Raw genomic sequence first — 9072 nt, 5'->3', positions numbered from 1 at the left:
ACTTACTGAAGCATACCCTGGTTGCTTGTAAGTTTGGCAGTTACAACGAAGTTGGTATAAATATTCATATGCAGGTTTTTATGTGGACATAAAGTTTCAACTATTCCCGGTAAATATCGAGAAGTAATTAATGATCACAGGGTAAGAATATGCTTTGCTCTGTAAGAAGCCACCAAAAAGATTCCCATAGTGGCTGTACCATTTTTGCGTTCAATCAATAAATGAGAGTTCCCTAGTATTCCAAAGTCTCATCAGCACTTGGTGTTTCGGATTTTAGCACTTCTAATCAGTGTGTGATGGTTCTCGTTTTCCACTTTTTTTTATGAAATGTGACATTTATGAGTGAGGACGTTATTCCAAAGAATAAATAATGTGGACTACTGGTAAAACTTTTGTACCTTTGGCTTAAAATCTAAACAAATATTTATCTGTCTAAACTCACTTCTGTGTAGTTTCTTCCCCTTTCTTCAAAGAATTAGTGTCACTTCCACGAAGTCTTTCAACTATATTTTGTATTCAAAAGGAATCAGTTATATAAAACAATTAAAAAAAAAAAGCAAAGTATAGAGGAAAAGAAAGCATTCTTGACTTGATTAGTTAAGTTCAATTCAAGATGTATATATTCCCATCTTGACAGCCTTCGTTTGACCTTTACAACTGATGCTGACCACATTCCCACTGTGACCAGGTAGTGTGAGTCTACACATACTTACTGGACTCATGAGATTTCTCAAATCTCATTTCTGAACTCCTCTCATCCCCCTAGTGAGATAAAGTGAAGTGAAAGTGAAGTCGCTCAGTCGTGTTCGACTCTTTGCAACCCCATGGGCTGTAGCCTACCAGGTTCCTCCGTCCATGGGATTTTCCAGACAAGAATACTGGAGTGGGTTGCCATTTCCTTCTCCAGATCTTCCTGACCCAGAGATTGCAGGTCTCCTGCATTGTAGGCAGACGCTTTACCATCTGAGCCACCAGGGAAGTGAGAGAAAAGCAGCGCACAATAAACCAGTTTATTATAAACAAATAAAATGAGGTCAGAATCACAAGAGTTGTAACAGGGTTCCGACCACTCATCTTCGAAACTCTTTCAAAACAAAAATTTCTGCCGGGGCGGTTCTCTGGCAGGTTCATGACCATGGGAGCGGGGCCGAGTATTTCCCTTCCTGAGAGCTCCCTGGGTAACGAGCAACCAGCGTGTCAGGCCCGGGCTTTGTAAGGCGTACTGTGCATTGCAGACCACCATCTTCCTACACTCACAGAACATACATCTCACCAAGAATTGCATCACAGGCTCAACAGGTAACACGTCTACAGGGCGGACCCAGTCAGAAGAGCCACACACACAATTTCCGGCCTTCCTCTGCATCCAGACCCCGCTTTCAAGCCGTTCCACACGGCGGTTCCCTCCGTTCTGTGGCCCTAGATAATTACGAAAGTCGACTCGCGAGGGCCAACGGTCCCCGTGCCAAAAGGATCACAGCTGCGCCGAAGAAGACGGTTCTTCTACACAATATCTGTAACGGGGAAGTCAGTACTTAAATTTCCTAGAGTGAGGTAAGGAAAACAGCAGACAACAACCCCGACTCGGAGAGAGACCGAAGCTCCCATATCCAGAGACCCTGTCTGGCGCGCCGACTTGGCCGGAAGTGACGCCACAGCCGGCGCGCAGGGCCAACCCCAGGGAGAAGAGGCCGGGCGGGGGAGCGTGCGGGGACTGGGGGCGGGGCGCGGCCGTAGCTCCGTTTCCGGTGGCTCGTAGCGCTCGCTCACTCCAGCTGCAGCCAGTCTTGCCCGTGGCTGCTTCCTCCATCCTGGTATTTTTTGGAGCCTCCATCCTGGTTCTTCCAAAGTGCCCGGACCCAAAACAGGAAGTAAGTGCGATAGAACCTTCAGGTCCCAACCGCCGCCAGGGCCGCTCCGCCCAGTGGAGTCTGTCCGGCCCCCTTGTTGCCCGCCTGCTCCCGCCGGCCGGCGCCAGCTGCAGGCGCTCTGGCACCGCGGGCGGGGTCGGAGCTGGGCCTTCGTGACGCCGAAGCTGCCGTTCCCGCAAGCTCAGGCCAGGGCCTCCTTTACGGGGCCGGGCTTGCGGCGGTGGCGTGGGCTGCAGAACAGGGTAGCCAGTTGCCGCCGAGGCACAGCTAGCGATCCGGCGGGGGCGGAAAATGGCGGCTTCGGAGGAGCTAAATGGCGCCGGGACCCCTGGGGGTGGGGTGGGCCGAGAGCTTGGCTAGAGAATCGGGCTCGGGAACACGGAAAGTGAAGAAGCCTTCCTAGCTTTCTGGGAGGCGGTGTTGGAAGGGTTCCTTTCTTATGTTTTTGTTATCTTTTCGGGGTTTTTTTGGTCCAGTGGAGGAGAGGTGGGCTTGGATGAGATTGAGAGAATTGGGGCGGGTCTCGCCCCACCCCACCGCACCTCTTTTTTCTCTCGTACCTTTTTTTGTGTCTTCACATCTCCCATCTTTTGGGAGATGGCCCAAGGCGGAGGGAATCGGGGTTGCTGGCCGATCAACTCAGGTTGTCAGCTTGGGTCTTTTAGAAAAGGGAAAGATGGGACCTGGAGTGCGGGGAGACAACCCTAAACCGACGGAGAACAGGAATATGCGCCTGCAAAATAGGAATTGCGTTTTGCCGAAATTAGAGGAAGTTTTTAAAATTTGTAATCTTCGTCCTTTGAAATAGATTTTGAGAGTCTTTAGTGAATCTGCGGCGTAGATTTGAGGGTAGAAGTAACGAAACGCTGTTCTATGCAGTTGAATGATACAGCATATGTTTTTAGAATAAAATAATTTGGTGTAAATAAGGAGAGGTGATAAGTCTATGAAATGTAAAAGAATTCCGTTTCCCTGATTGAATTTAGAAATTCAAATCCAATGGCTATTTTCTTGTAACTTTATTCATCGTTGTGCACCTTCTTTCTGACAGTAGGTGAGGCTATTCGTTGGGACATTTGACAAAATGCGAATTCTGTAGGATTACTTTCTAATATTCAGTATTTTAAACTTAGAATAATAACATTTGGAAATGTTTTATCTTCACTGATTTTACCTTTGCTTCGAATTCACGAAAAACAACCATTTATAGCTTTTAAACTCCAGTTGAAGTAAAACATTCTTGCATTGTGTTAAAAGTTTTACAAACAGAAAAATGTTTTAGTGAAAGATTTTCGTGTTTTCCCATTACTTCAGATTTTTTTCCTTTGAGCTGTGGTCTTAAATTTGTGTTTCAAGTAACTGAGTATCACTGCATTTTAAAAATATTTATTTAGTGATGTGAATAGTTTACCATCACTTAAACGTTTAAAAACTGTGGTGGTATTACACCAAAAACTTAGCTTTTTTACTATGATGCTCTAGTGGTAAGATTCATTTATTAGGTTAAGATTTAGAGACTTAGTTAAGGTCCAGGAAAATATTGTTTACATTCCTTATCGTTACAAAAGTTGTCAGACTAAAATTTGGTGTGAAAATCAAGTTTTTTCCCTTCGTTCACAAGGGACAAAAAATAGCTTGATCCTTTCTGAAATCACATATTGCGAAGAAAAAATGCATTTCTTGTTTTGTGATAATCTTATTTTAACCCCCATATACTAAGTACTTTTATGTGCCACCAAACAAGCTAATTTTTTTTTTTTTTTTTTACTATTTTAGTTGATAGGCTCACCCCAAAATATGCTTTTTGGGACTGATCTAGAACCAGCATATTCTCCGTGAATCTCTTTAATTGATTGCAGTTGAGCTAGATGGTGGAGCCAAAATGCTATTGCCCTGTCTTCATCAACAGTTAATCAGTAAGTACTGGGCATTGCATACTTATATAGAACTTTTAAGTCCATAGTTTAAGCAATTATATAAATAAATATATGCTATATAAACATTTTTCTCTGAGTGTTCAGTTTTAGAATTATTTGAGGGAAAGCAATCACAAAAGAGTATTGGGTTTAGAATTTGAGCTTTGAAAGTAGAGTATGGCTGCAAAATGGTTACTGGTAGAGAATTCTATCCCCTCCCCCAAAAACGTAGTTGTCCTCTTTATAGTTTCCCCCACCCCCAAGTTTTCTTCTTTTTACAGGCTTTTTTAAGATGAAGAAAAGTTATTTCATTTCACCTCGACCGCAGCAGGAGAGACAAGTATAATTGTAAGGTTAGCTAGACCTTAGTAGTTAATACTGAAGTAAAGACATCAAAAGTAGACATAACCTTTCCCTCATGTCTACCTTTCTGCTCACTTTATCTAACAACTGTAGAGCCTAATTTTTATTAATATTGTAATAAACGTGTTTCCTGAAAATAATATTGTTTTAAAGTTGTTTGCTTCATCCTCCATCAAGAACATTGGCTTAAGTTAAAATTTGTGACAGTGAATCAGTTAATGTGAACCCAGTGTCTGGGAGCTTACAGCCTGGTACATAGATAGATGTTAAAATTTTGAGGGCATTGGGAAGCATGTCATCTTCTAGAAACATCAAAACTTTAAAACAGTAATTAGGAAGAGTTCCAGTTTTTTAATATCATATGTAGCATCTGTTTGGAGAAGGCAATGGCAACCCACTCCAGTACTCCTGCCTGGAAAATCCCGTGGATGGGGGAGCCTGGTGGGCTGCCATCTATGGGGTCGCACAGAGTCGGACACGACTGAAGTGACTTAGCAGCAGCAGCATTAGCCTGCTTTCTCAAAGTGGGATTTTCTTTTTTAATAAATTTTTCTTTACATCATCATTTTTATCACTTATCCCCCCCTCATATAAAAGGATTCCTTAGGAATTGGTATGCTTCTAAATGCTTTGAGTTCCAAAGCCTTTTCTGTCCTCAAATGATATGCAATGACCTGAGAAAATGAAAAACCTATTGCCAAGAGTCTTAAGTATGATTAATAACATACAGAGTTATGAAATGTATGTGGTATTTGTTTACTTTCCTATCATTTTCTCCATTTTTTTCTCCTTTTGTGAAGAGGATGCTTGTAATAGAAGTCACAAATATGTTTTGTTTTTGTTTTGATTTCAGAAAGGTAAATGGTAAACTTAAAAAAAAGGAGCCTGGTTATCGTGTCTTCTTTTTCAAGTTTATGGAAAGATCCCATTCTATGACTGAATAGCAGAAAGTTGTCATGAGAAAGCACACTGGAGAGCCCTTTATGAGCAATTTAACTTGTTTTTGTTTGGTGGGTATATGGGAGGGATGTTAACCTTATCCCATTTTTTTAAGCTGTTTTAGTTGGGTGCACCCTGTTGGCAGGCCATTCTTTGAAGCACCTGGTTGTCAAAAGAATCTTTTTTGACCATTAGGTGTTAATGCAGCAAATGAAATGCTTATTAGACTTATTTATTATCCACATAGTTTTGTATCTGTTGAAGAAGTGTGGTTTAAAAATCAGCTTCAGTGTACTGATAAATTTAATCTAAGGGAAAGCGAAAGTCCGTGGAATTCTCCAGGCTAGAATACTGCAGTGGGTAGCCTTTCCCTTCTCCAGGGGATCTTCCCAAAGTGAAGTGAAGTCGCTCAGTCGTGTCCGACTCTTTGCGACCCCATGGACTGTAGCCCGTCAGGCTCCTCTGTCCATGGGATTTTCCGGGCAAGAGTGCTGGAGTAGATTGCCATTTCCTTCTCCAGGGGATCTTCCCAACCAAGGGATCAAACCTAGGTCCTCGCACATTGCATGTGGATTCTTTACCAGCTGAGCCACAAGGGAAGCCCAAAACTGACTCTGCAACCCCATGGACTAACACTCCAGGCTCGTCTGTTCCTGAGAATTCTTCAGGCAAAAGTGCTGGAGTGGGTTGCCATGCCCTCCTCCAGGGGATCTTCCTAACCCAGGGATTAAACCCAGGTCTCCCTCATTGCAAGCAGACTCTTTACCCTCTGAGTGACCAGGGAAGCCTGAAAGTTGCTCAGTTGTGTCCCAACTCTTTTCAACCCCATGGAATTCTCCAAGCCAGAATACTGGAGTGGGTACCTTTCCCTTCTCCAGATCTTCCCAACCCAGGGATGAACCCAGGTCTCCTGCATTGCAGGTGGATTCTTTACCAGCTGAGCCACAAAGGAAGCCCAAAACTGACTCTGCAACCCCATGGACTAACACTCCAGGCTCGTCTGTTCATGAGAATTCTTCAGGCAAAAGTGCTGGAGTGGGTTGCCATGCCCTCCTCCAGGGGATCTTCCTAACCCAGGGATTAAACCCAGGTCTCCCTCATTGCAAGCAGACTCTTTACCCTCTGAGTGACCAGGGAAGCCTGAAAGTTGCTCAGTTGTGTCCCAACTCTTTTCAACCCCATGGAATTCTCCAAGCCAGAATACTGGAGTGGGTACCTTTCCTTTCTCCAGATCTTCCCAACCCAGGGATGAACCCAGGTCTCCTGCATTGCAGGTGGATTCTTTACCAGCTGAGCCACAGTATTTAGTATTCTTGCCTGGAGAATCCCCATGGACAGAGAAACCTGGAGGGTTAGATATTTATATTTAGATACACTCTAAAGTGATAATTTAAGGTACTCCTTTAAAGAGCCTCATGATGCTTTACATAAAGGGCTCAGTTTTGAATGGACGAAATCTTTAAGTATAGCCAAATACACATTATATTAGCTCTTATACACTGGGTGAAAGATGTTTTTGCTTTTTAATAAATGGTATGATTATATTGCCAAACAAGGTATAAAGTGGTGTACCATGAAATGAATGATTACTACCAAGTAATTTTCCTTTACTTTAATAATGTCACTGTTTCCAGTGGTTGGTAATTGAAATCAACATCTTAAACAATTAAAGCCTATTATAATAATCCCAGTAATGTCTTTATTGACAGTTTATGGTATATAGTCATATTACCTTAAAACAAAGCCATAATAAACATTAGTAAGCTACCATAATTCAGTATGCCTTATGTTCATTTACAGCTCTGCTTCTCACACTTTCCACAAAGTATAAAAAACAAATCCCCAGGGGCCTGGGACCATAGTTCAAGCACTCAACATCAACCATGAAGTGTTCCCCATTTCTATTTTTAATAAAATCATTATTTAAGATGTTATTCTGTGGTGTTGTCTGTTTTCTGACATCCTTCTATGTACCCATGTTCAGGATGTAGGAATTTGTTACCTGTTTTCTTCCACCAAGACTTTCTATTTAGCAGATTTTTCATTCTTTCGAAATAAAAAATTTTAAACATTTTTCGAATTATTATATGTTACTAAGATAATCCCCATATAAGCATTTCCTAAGGTGTTAGTTATCTATCACTAGGTTTCACAGCGGCCAAAACAGTCTATAAGAGCAAGACCTTGAAAACAGAAATGTTCAGTAATAGGTTAATGCTTAGATAAGTTTGGGTACTATGCACCCAAATAAAGCGCTATGAGAGTTAACTAGTAATATTGGAAAGTAAGTGCAAAAAAGTTACAAAAGATATAATAGGTATTATTTAGAACAAACATCACAAAAATTTGGAAGATCATCACACAGAGAAGAGTAAAATGAGTGATATTCTTATGTTGGGACAGGAAAAAAGACATTTGAAAACGAAATGTGTCCTTACTGCTTCATGGTTGGATTATGCCAGAAACTCTGTCTCAGCTAGTGTTTCTCAGTCTGCCTCATCCAATAAAATTCTGGTGCTTGTATGTTCTGTAGCTTGCCTGATTTCCTGCTATAAAACTATTGGAATATTTTTCATGCCATGTAGTCAGTCTCATCCCATCTTGTAATATGGAATCACAACTTCAAGATTCAAGGGTCAGCAAGTGTTAGCTCTGCTTCTCGTGATCTCTACTAATATTTGATACCCTTCCCACCTTAAACTTGAGTACTGTGCTTGGGAATCAATGACTTTTTTTTTTTTTTACAAAACTAGGAAGAAATGCCACTTCTTGATTTGATCTAGTTTAGAAGATTTGATACTTGGTTCAGTTAAGTTGCTCAGTTGTGTTCGACTCTTTGCAATCCCATGGACTGCAGCATGCCAGGCTTCCCTGTCCATCACTAACTGCCGGAGCTTGCTCAAACTCATATCCATTGAGTTGGTGATGCCATCCAACCTATCTCATCCTCTGTCATTCCCGTCTCCTCCTGCCTTCAATCTTTGCCAGCATGAGGGTCTTTTCCATGCTCCGTAAATCTTTTTTTTTCCTCAGTAAATCTTTAATCCAATTTTCTGTTGATGAGCAGGGCTGTGTTCCCTCCCTGTTTCACCCCAGACTCCTGGACACTCACAGGCAAGTCACAGCCTGTTGCATAGTTCTCTTAGAGGAGGTCGCCATCAGTTGCACCATAGAGCCACTGAGCAGACAACCCACAAACTGCAGAACAATTAAACCAAAGAAATTCTCGCACTGTTAAATTCTAGGACCCACAACAGATTTCCCAACCTGGGAATCTGAGAACCCCCAGGGAATTTGACTTCAGAGGCCAGTGGGATTAGATTACAGAACTTGCGCAGGACTGGGGAAACAGATTGTTGGAGGCTGTGCGCACCAGGAGAAGGGAGCAGCGTGTCCCCACAAGAGTGAAAATGATATTTAACTGCCTAGTAAATCAGGACAATTATGTAGGTCTAATTGATGGAAATACTAGTTTAAGATAATCCAATGAATAAACGATATCCATACAGAAATGGAGTAGAATGAAGGACTCATTTCCTTAAATTGTATGTTAAATAACAGATCCAAGAGTAGTGGGTTTTTTTTGTTTTACATTGAGTAGGGTCATGTTCATTGGGAGCTATAAATGTAAACAAATGTCTCATTTAAATGTAAGTATTATAAATGTTTTGTACCACATTTCAGGTATTCTTGATTTTACTGAAGTGTTGTTTCAGATGCCCCCAAATGATGGAAGCATGCCAAAATGCCATGTTACCAATTAAAAGTGGATGTTAAAACTTCTTCCCTTTCAAGTTCTCACAGTTGGTAAAACAGTACATATGGTATAACCCATTTTAGAGAAAGAAGGGAAGATCTAAATGGGATGATGGTGTGTGTTTATTTGCCCAGAAAATTTGATATTAGATATATTGCTGATACAATTCCCTGGTAAACCAAGTGGAGAATGGGTTTTCAATTTAGGCATAGTTTCATGCATAATG

At 41.6% G+C, this 9072-nt stretch overlaps 1 protein-coding gene across 2 annotated transcripts in view; it reads left to right on the top strand.

Moving 5' to 3' along the window:
* Positions 1 to 1784: 1784 nt before the first annotated feature.
* The window catches only part of DMTF1 (cyclin D binding myb like transcription factor 1), a 48719-nt gene continuing 41431 nt past the window's right edge, over positions 1785 to 9072 (top strand). For both annotated transcript variants that reach the window (XM_052638602.1, XM_052638601.1), the window contains exons 1-2: positions 1785 to 1871; positions 3648 to 3787. The gene's annotated coding sequence lies outside the window, so the exon portion shown is untranslated. The remainder of the gene's footprint in view (positions 1872 to 3647; positions 3788 to 9072) is intronic.

Source organism: Budorcas taxicolor, chromosome 4, assembly GCF_023091745.1.
Source record: "Budorcas taxicolor isolate Tak-1 chromosome 4, Takin1.1, whole genome shotgun sequence".
NCBI lineage: Eukaryota > Metazoa > Chordata > Mammalia > Artiodactyla > Bovidae > Budorcas > Budorcas taxicolor.
This window is presented reverse-complemented; position numbering and strand designations above follow the sequence as displayed.